The sequence below is a fragment of the Bos taurus genome, chromosome X (assembly GCF_002263795.3).
Source record: "Bos taurus isolate L1 Dominette 01449 registration number 42190680 breed Hereford chromosome X, ARS-UCD2.0, whole genome shotgun sequence".
NCBI classification, from domain to species: domain Eukaryota; kingdom Metazoa; phylum Chordata; class Mammalia; order Artiodactyla; family Bovidae; genus Bos; species Bos taurus.
The window spans coordinates 87324514-87331922 of NC_037357.1; positions in this window are offsets into that span (position 1 = coordinate 87324514).

Here is a 7409-nt window from a genome sequence, read left to right on the forward strand (position 1 = left end):
CTAAAATGTAGTCTGGTGGTCTTGCGGGAGTGGGGGCAGATCCTTTGGTCTTTTCCACCTTCTGCCAGGGGTGGAGGAAGAATGGTGGCCACATGAGTGTTTGATGTCACACATATGACTCTATGACATGTGGCCAGCTGTGGATGAGGGGATATTGGTTGTGAATCAGCCACAAGGTTTTGAGGTTAGTGAAAAACAAAAACAGCCTTTGACACACAGGGAGAGCCCTCTGCCCTCAGGATTGGGATGGCTTCAGAAAGGACAGAGGACTTAATGTGTCATAGTTGAGTTGCTGTCCAAGACATTGCATTCTAACTCAAAACTGGAAACCCAGAATCTTTGAAAGGAAGGATAGATGTATATACTGCATGCAAATGAAAAACTCTATATAGCAAAATAAAACACCATAAATTTATTTACTTGCCTTCATAGCAAAACTTTATGTCATCTTTCTTTAGTCCTTCTCCTCCAGGGCTCCAATGCTTTTCTGAAACAGCCCCAATTGGATTTTTTTTGCCTAGCCACTTCAGCAAAAGTGCTGAAGACACTGATGATACTCACATTATGCTATTGACAGTCATCTCAGACCTAATCAGACTTAATTGATTGACAGTATTTGACACAGTGGGCCATCAACTCAACCTTGAAATCCTTTCTTCACTTGGTTTCCAGGATACCACACTCTTGTAAGTTTTCCTCTTTCCCCACTGGCCACTCTTCTAGAACAGTACCTGGCACATAGTAAGTGTTCAATAAATACATTTTGAAAGAAATAAGTGAACAAACAAATGTATGTGGGGAAATACAGAGACGTGGCTAGAGAACTTAGCTGATAATTCAGTGGTTACAGCTCATTTCAGCTCCACAAGTGTTGATGTGTGCTCTACTCTAGGACGTAGAGGAAAGGGCCCATGGTCTAGTGGGAGAGACAGACACAGAGGGGGTTAGTACCACAGTGTGGTTAGAGCATTAGCAGCAATGGATCCAGTGAGCTGTGGGGGCCCTAGGACAGGTGCTCAGTCCAGTGTAGGGACTCTTAAAGCCTTCTTGGAGGATGTGGTGCCTGAGCTGCATTTTGAAAAACAAGAAATGGGAAGTCCCTGGCAGTTCAGTGGTTTGGTGCTTTCACTGCCACAGCCGAGGTTCCATCCCTGGTCAGGGAACTAAGATCCCATAAGCCGCTTGGCACACAAAAAAAACAAACAAAACTAACAACAACCCTCCTTCTCCCCTACAAAACAAGAAGGAATCCACCAGGTGATGAAGGGAAGAGAGGGTAGTCCCGTCAGAGGGAATAGCATTGCTGAGGTCAGGAAGTAGAAAACAGCTTGTTGTTCAGTTCGTAAGTTGTGTCTGACTCTTTGTGACCCCATGGACAGCAGCACACCAGGATTACCTGTCCCTCACCATCTCTCAGAGTTTACCCAAGTTTCTCTGCCAAGAAAACAGCTGTGTGTGCTAAGTCACTTCAATCATGTCTGACTCTTTGTGACCCCATTGACTGTAGCCTGCCAGGCTCCTCTGACTATGAGATTTTCCAGGCAAGAAAACTGCAGTGGGCTGCCATTTCCTTCTCCAGGGGATCTTCCCAACCCAGGGATCAAACCTGTGTCTCTTGTGTTGGCAGGAGGATTCTTTCAACACACTCATATTTCACCTTTTAATGAGCACACTCATATTTCACCTTTTAATGAGGATACTCTGACTTTGTTAAGTATCAAAGTTTAGACATGTGCCCTTGGCCTTCCACTGATGTGATAATTTGCTCAGTGTCCAAAAAAGAAACTTTATGCCAATTGGGCTGAAAAACTAGGTAAAATGGACAAATCACTCGCAGACATATAATTTGCCAAAACTGACTCAGATGGCTTCAGTGGTGAAATGCTCTGAGGAATAATAATAATGTGTAATAATTACAATAATAATTCCAATTTTATAAAAGCAATTCTAGATTGTAGAAAAAGAGGGAGCATTTCTAATTCACTTTATGGGACTTATATAACCTTGATACTAAAACCTTCTGAGTAAAAAAAATATTAATGAGATATTAGAAAATAGATGTGGGACTTTACTGGTGGTTCAGTGGCTAAGACTCTGCACTCCCAACGCAGGGCCCCAGTAACTAGATCCCACATGCCGCAACTAAGACCTGAAGAAGACAAATAAAGAAATATTAAAAAAGAAAATAGATGTAAATGTTTTAAACTAAATGAAAACTTCCTGTCTTTGTTCAGGCTACTATAACAAAATATGTAGACTAGGTGGCTAATAGACAAAAACATTGATTTCTCATAGTTATGGAGGCTGGGAAATCCAAGATCAAGGTGCTGGCAGATTTGGTGTCTGGTGAGGGCCAACTTCCTGGTTCATGGGCGGCTCTCTTCTTGCTGTGTCCCCACACAGTGAAGGAACAAGGATGCTCTCTGGGCTATTTTATTAAAGCACTAATCCCATTCATCACGGGCTTCCCTGGTGGATCAGCTGGTAAAGAATCCGCCTGCAATGCGGAAGACCTGGATTCGATCCCTGGAGAAGGGAACAGCTACCCACTCCAGTATTCTGGCCTGGAGAATTCCATGGACTGTATAGTCCATGGGGTCGCAAAAAGTCATACACGACTGAGTGACTTTCACTCTCTCTTTTTCAATCCCATTCATGAGAGCTCCACTTTCATGACCTTGTCACCTTCCAAAGCCCTCCTCCTAATGCCCTCACACTGAGGATTAGGTTTCAACTTTTGAATTTTGAGGGGACACAAACACAGTCTATAGTTATACTGAGCGACTAACACACACACACACACAGGATGCCTGCTATCACCATTTCTGCTCAGTATCGTACTGGGGGGCCTAGCAAGCACAGTAAGGCAAGGAAAAGAAGTACAGAATTGCCATTATTTGTAGATGATGCGTGTGTGCATGCTCAGTTGCTTCAGTCGTGTCCCACTCTGAGACCCCATGGACTCTGTAGCCCACTAGGCTCCTCAGTCCATGGGATTCCCCAGGCAAGAATACTGGAGTGGGTTGCCATGCCCTCCTCCAGGGGATCTTCTTGACCCAGGGGTGGAACCTGGGTCTTCTGCATTATAGGCGGATTCTTTATCACTGAGCCACCAGGGAAGCCCCATTTGTAGATGATACCACTGTATATTTAGAAAACTCAAAATAGTCCATGGATAAATTATAAGAATTATTAAGTGTTTTATATTTCTGGGACTTCCTCAGTGGTCCAGTGGTTAAGACTGTGCTTCCACTTCAGGGGCCATGGATTTGATCCCTGGTGGGGGAACTAAGATTCTGCATGCTGTACGGTGAGGCCAAAAAAAAAAAAAAAAAAGAATTTTAAGCTTTCTGATTTAAAATCCATATTTAAAAATCTACTGCTTTTATATGCTAACAACAAAGAAAATTTTAATAAAGATACCATTTTTGAACTTCTTAGAAATTAATGAAAGAAGCTAACATTCTTGGGAAAAATATAAAACTTTATAGAAAGAAATTTTAAAATACTAAATAGATATACGTATTTATCAAATGGAAGACTCAATGTCATAAAGCTTTCAGTTCCCTCTAAACTGTTTTATAGGTTCAATACAAATAAAGTCGTGATTTCAATAGATATTGTGTCTGTGTATCACAACAAGATAATTCTTAAATTTATGTGGAAGTTCCAACAAGCCAGGGCACCTATACTTACTCTAAAGGTATAGCAATTAAGATGGTGTGATACTGCTGCAAGGGTAGACAAATAGACCAATGAAAGATAGTAGTCTCAGAAACAGACCCACTTGTATGTTGACAGAGAATATGTGGCCAAGGAGGTACTGTGAGATCGGACTTCCAATATGGTTAGATTTCTAATAAATGGAACAATCTGTTTTCCATATTGAAAAAAATGAAATCAGATCCCTACCTCAAAACACAAATAAAAATAGTACTAGATGGATTGAAAACCTAAATGTGAAAGACAAAAGAGCTTTAAGACTTTAATATAGTATAGAGATTTTTCTTAATACAGAAAAAACACTAACCATAAATGACAATTATAAAACATTCAATTACATTAAGAATGTCTATTAATCAAAACTGCCATAAAGAGAATGAAAACCACAAATTGGGGCACAAATTGGGAGAAGATAACTGAAACACATTTAACTGATTAAAGACTCAAACGTAGAATATATTAAAAACTACAAATAGAAAAACCAAAAGTGACATGAAGTGTGTAAATAGTTTATTCGTAGAATGGACTATTGTGCAATAAGAATGAAAGATCTATGAATACATGGAACAGCCTGGATGAACCACACAGATATGCTGTTGAGCAAAAGAGTGAAATCGCTCAGTCGTGTCCGACTCTTTGCGACCCTGTGGACTGTAACCTACCGGGCTCCTCCGTCCGTGGGATTCTCCAGGCAAGAATACTGGAGTGGGTTGCCATTTCCTTCTCCAGGGGATCTTCCTGACCCAGGGATTGAACCTGGGTCTCCCGCCTTGCAGGCAGACGCTTTAACCTCTGAGCCACCAGGGAAGCCCAAACATAAATGCTTACACACTGTATGACTCACTTACACAAAATTCAAAAACAGGTGAAGTGAATCCATTACTACTGGTAAAATTACAAAGAGAATCAAGGGAATAATAATCATCAAGTCATAATAGTGTTTACTTCTGGAGGAGGGAAGAATATGATTGGGAAGGGATCCAGGGGACTTCTGGAATGTGGATAATGGTCTACTGCTTGATCTGGGTGGTTGTTCATAGATATGAAATTCATTAATCTGCATTAAGATGTACATTTCTCAAGTGAAAAAAAACACCAAAGACAACTAAAAATGCAGTGAGAAGTAGGAGTAATATGATTCTCTGGGACTCCTCCACACAGGCTCTGAGCCACCCAAATTTCCTTGTCTAGACCACGAAGTGTAGACTACTTCCGTCAGAACCTCCTCTGGAGTCAGAGTCCTCTTAACCATCAGTCTTGGAAGTTACTGACGTTCCCTCAGCCCTGTCTGAAGTCATATTTTGCAGAAATTGTTTATTCTTTATCTCCTGACACCAGCGGTGGTGTGGGGATACCTCTCTGAGGGGATGGATCAGTTCAGTTCATTCGCCCAGTTGTGTCTGACTCTTTGTGACCTCAAGGATTGCAGCACACCGAGTTTCCCCGTACTTCACCATCTCCCAGAGTTTGCTCAAACTCATGTCCATTGAGTTGGTGACGCCATCCAACCATCTCATCCTCTGTCATCTCCTTCTCCTCCTGCCCTCAATCTTTCCCAGCATCAGGGTCTTTTTCAATGAGTTAGTTCTTCGCATCAGGTGGCTAAAAAAAGTATTGGAGCTTCAGCTTCAGCATCAGTCCTTCCAATGAATATTCAGGACTGATTTCCTTTAGGACTGACAGGTTTGAGGGGATGGATAGGATCTGCTAATTTTGTCCTCAGACTCTGGAGTCCATATTCCCTTGGACCTCATTCACATTCATACTAACTGAGGAAATGTGGTTTTAGAGTCTGGTAAATGTGCTATAAAGGCCAGAACCTCAAGTCCTGGTTGTGTGACCTCGGGCAAATCATCTTTCCTCTCCTGGCCTTTGTTTCTCATTCATAAGAGGGGGTTAGTGCCCACCGGGCTTTGGAGAAAATATGTGTAATGGCCTTATTTATGACCACATTTTTTTTTTCACAGCACCATACAGCTTGTGGGATCTTAGTTCCCCAATAAGGGATTGAACCTGGGCCCCTGACAGTGAAAGTACCAAGTCCTAACCACTGGACCTCCAGGGAATTTCCTATGACCACTTTTGATTAATCTAGTAATCCAGGCGGTGGAGTAGGGTGAGCAAGAGGCGGGGCTCTGGAATGACACAGTCCAGGACTAAATTTCCATGATGTCACATGATGGGCAAGTTACACAATCTCTCTGTGTCTCCCTTTGCTCCTCTGTCATCACGAGTGATGACTTTCCCTCCTCACAGGGTTGTGGTGAAGGTTAAATGAGATAACACTTTCACCTGGGGCAGTGCTCGACCTGAGCAAGTAAACATCAGTTGTTATCAGCCCCTTCTAGATCTCACAATCACAGGCTCATGACACTTTGTGTCTACCTTCAAGTATGTGTATTATTATAGTGGTGGATAATGGGCAGGGGGCCTCCTTTGTATCCCAGGCCCCTTCCCTGTCTGCCACCTTGAGAAGCACTGGGTCCCAATATACCCTCCTCAGTGGACCTGCACCCTCCTGTCTCCCCCTGTCTCAGAGACTGATGGAAGGGACAGAGCCACCATCTCATCCCAGGGCCAGGGGCCACAGGACTGGACATTTCTGATAGAGTGGAGGCCTGAGAAGGAGGAAGGAAGGGAGTGGAGAGGATATGTGTTTCCCCATCTGCTGCTGCTAAGTCGCTTCAGTCATGTCTGACTCTGTATGACCCCATAGACGGCAGCCCACCAGGCTTCCCCATCCCTGGGATTCTCCAGGCAAGAACACTGGAGTGGGTTGCCATTTCCTTCTCCAATGCAGGAAAGTGAAAAGTGAAAGTGAAGTCGCTCAGTCGTGTCCGACTCTTCGAGACCCCATGGACTGCAGCCCACCAGGCTCCTCCGTCCATGGGATTTTCTAGGCAAAAGTACTGGAGTGGGGTGCCATTGCCTTCCCCATTCCCCATCTAGTGGTTTCCTGTTATTGATGTAACAAATTTACAACAAACTCAGTGGCTTAAAACAACACAAATGTATTATCTTTCAGTTCTGGAGGTCAGAAGTCTCACAAGGTGTCCTCAGGGCTGCATTCCTTCTGGGCCTTCTGAGGGCTCTCGGTGAGAAACCATTCCCCTGCCTTTTCAAACTTCTAGAGGCAGCCTGCAGTCCTTGGCCCCTTTCTTCCATCTTCAAAGCCAGCAATAACCAGTCTAGTCTTTCTCACATCAAATCACTCTCTTTCTTGCCTTCTTCTTTCACTTATAAGGACCTTCATGATTACACTGGGCTCACCCAGATAATCCAGGATGATCTCCCCATTTCAAAATACTTAAATTTAATCACACCCACAAAGTCTCTGTTGCCATGTAAGGTGACATATTCCAGGTCCTGTGGTTTGGGACATGGACATCTTTTGAGGGGGCATTATTCTGCCTTATCAAATACCCTCTCCTTCACCAGATCTCTCTGGTGACCGCCAGTGTCCCCACACTGGAGCCACAGAGGTGGACCAATGGGTTTTACCATTGAAGGAGACAAGGTGCCCAGCCCGTGGGGGAGAAGAGCATGTCAACAATTATTTAAGACTGAGTGATTCTTGTAATAATAAAAATAACAATACCATCACCATTAACCACACAGCTACTCTGTACCAGATGTTAGTGGATCACATTACATGAATCATGCTTTTCTCACACCAACTGCATGAT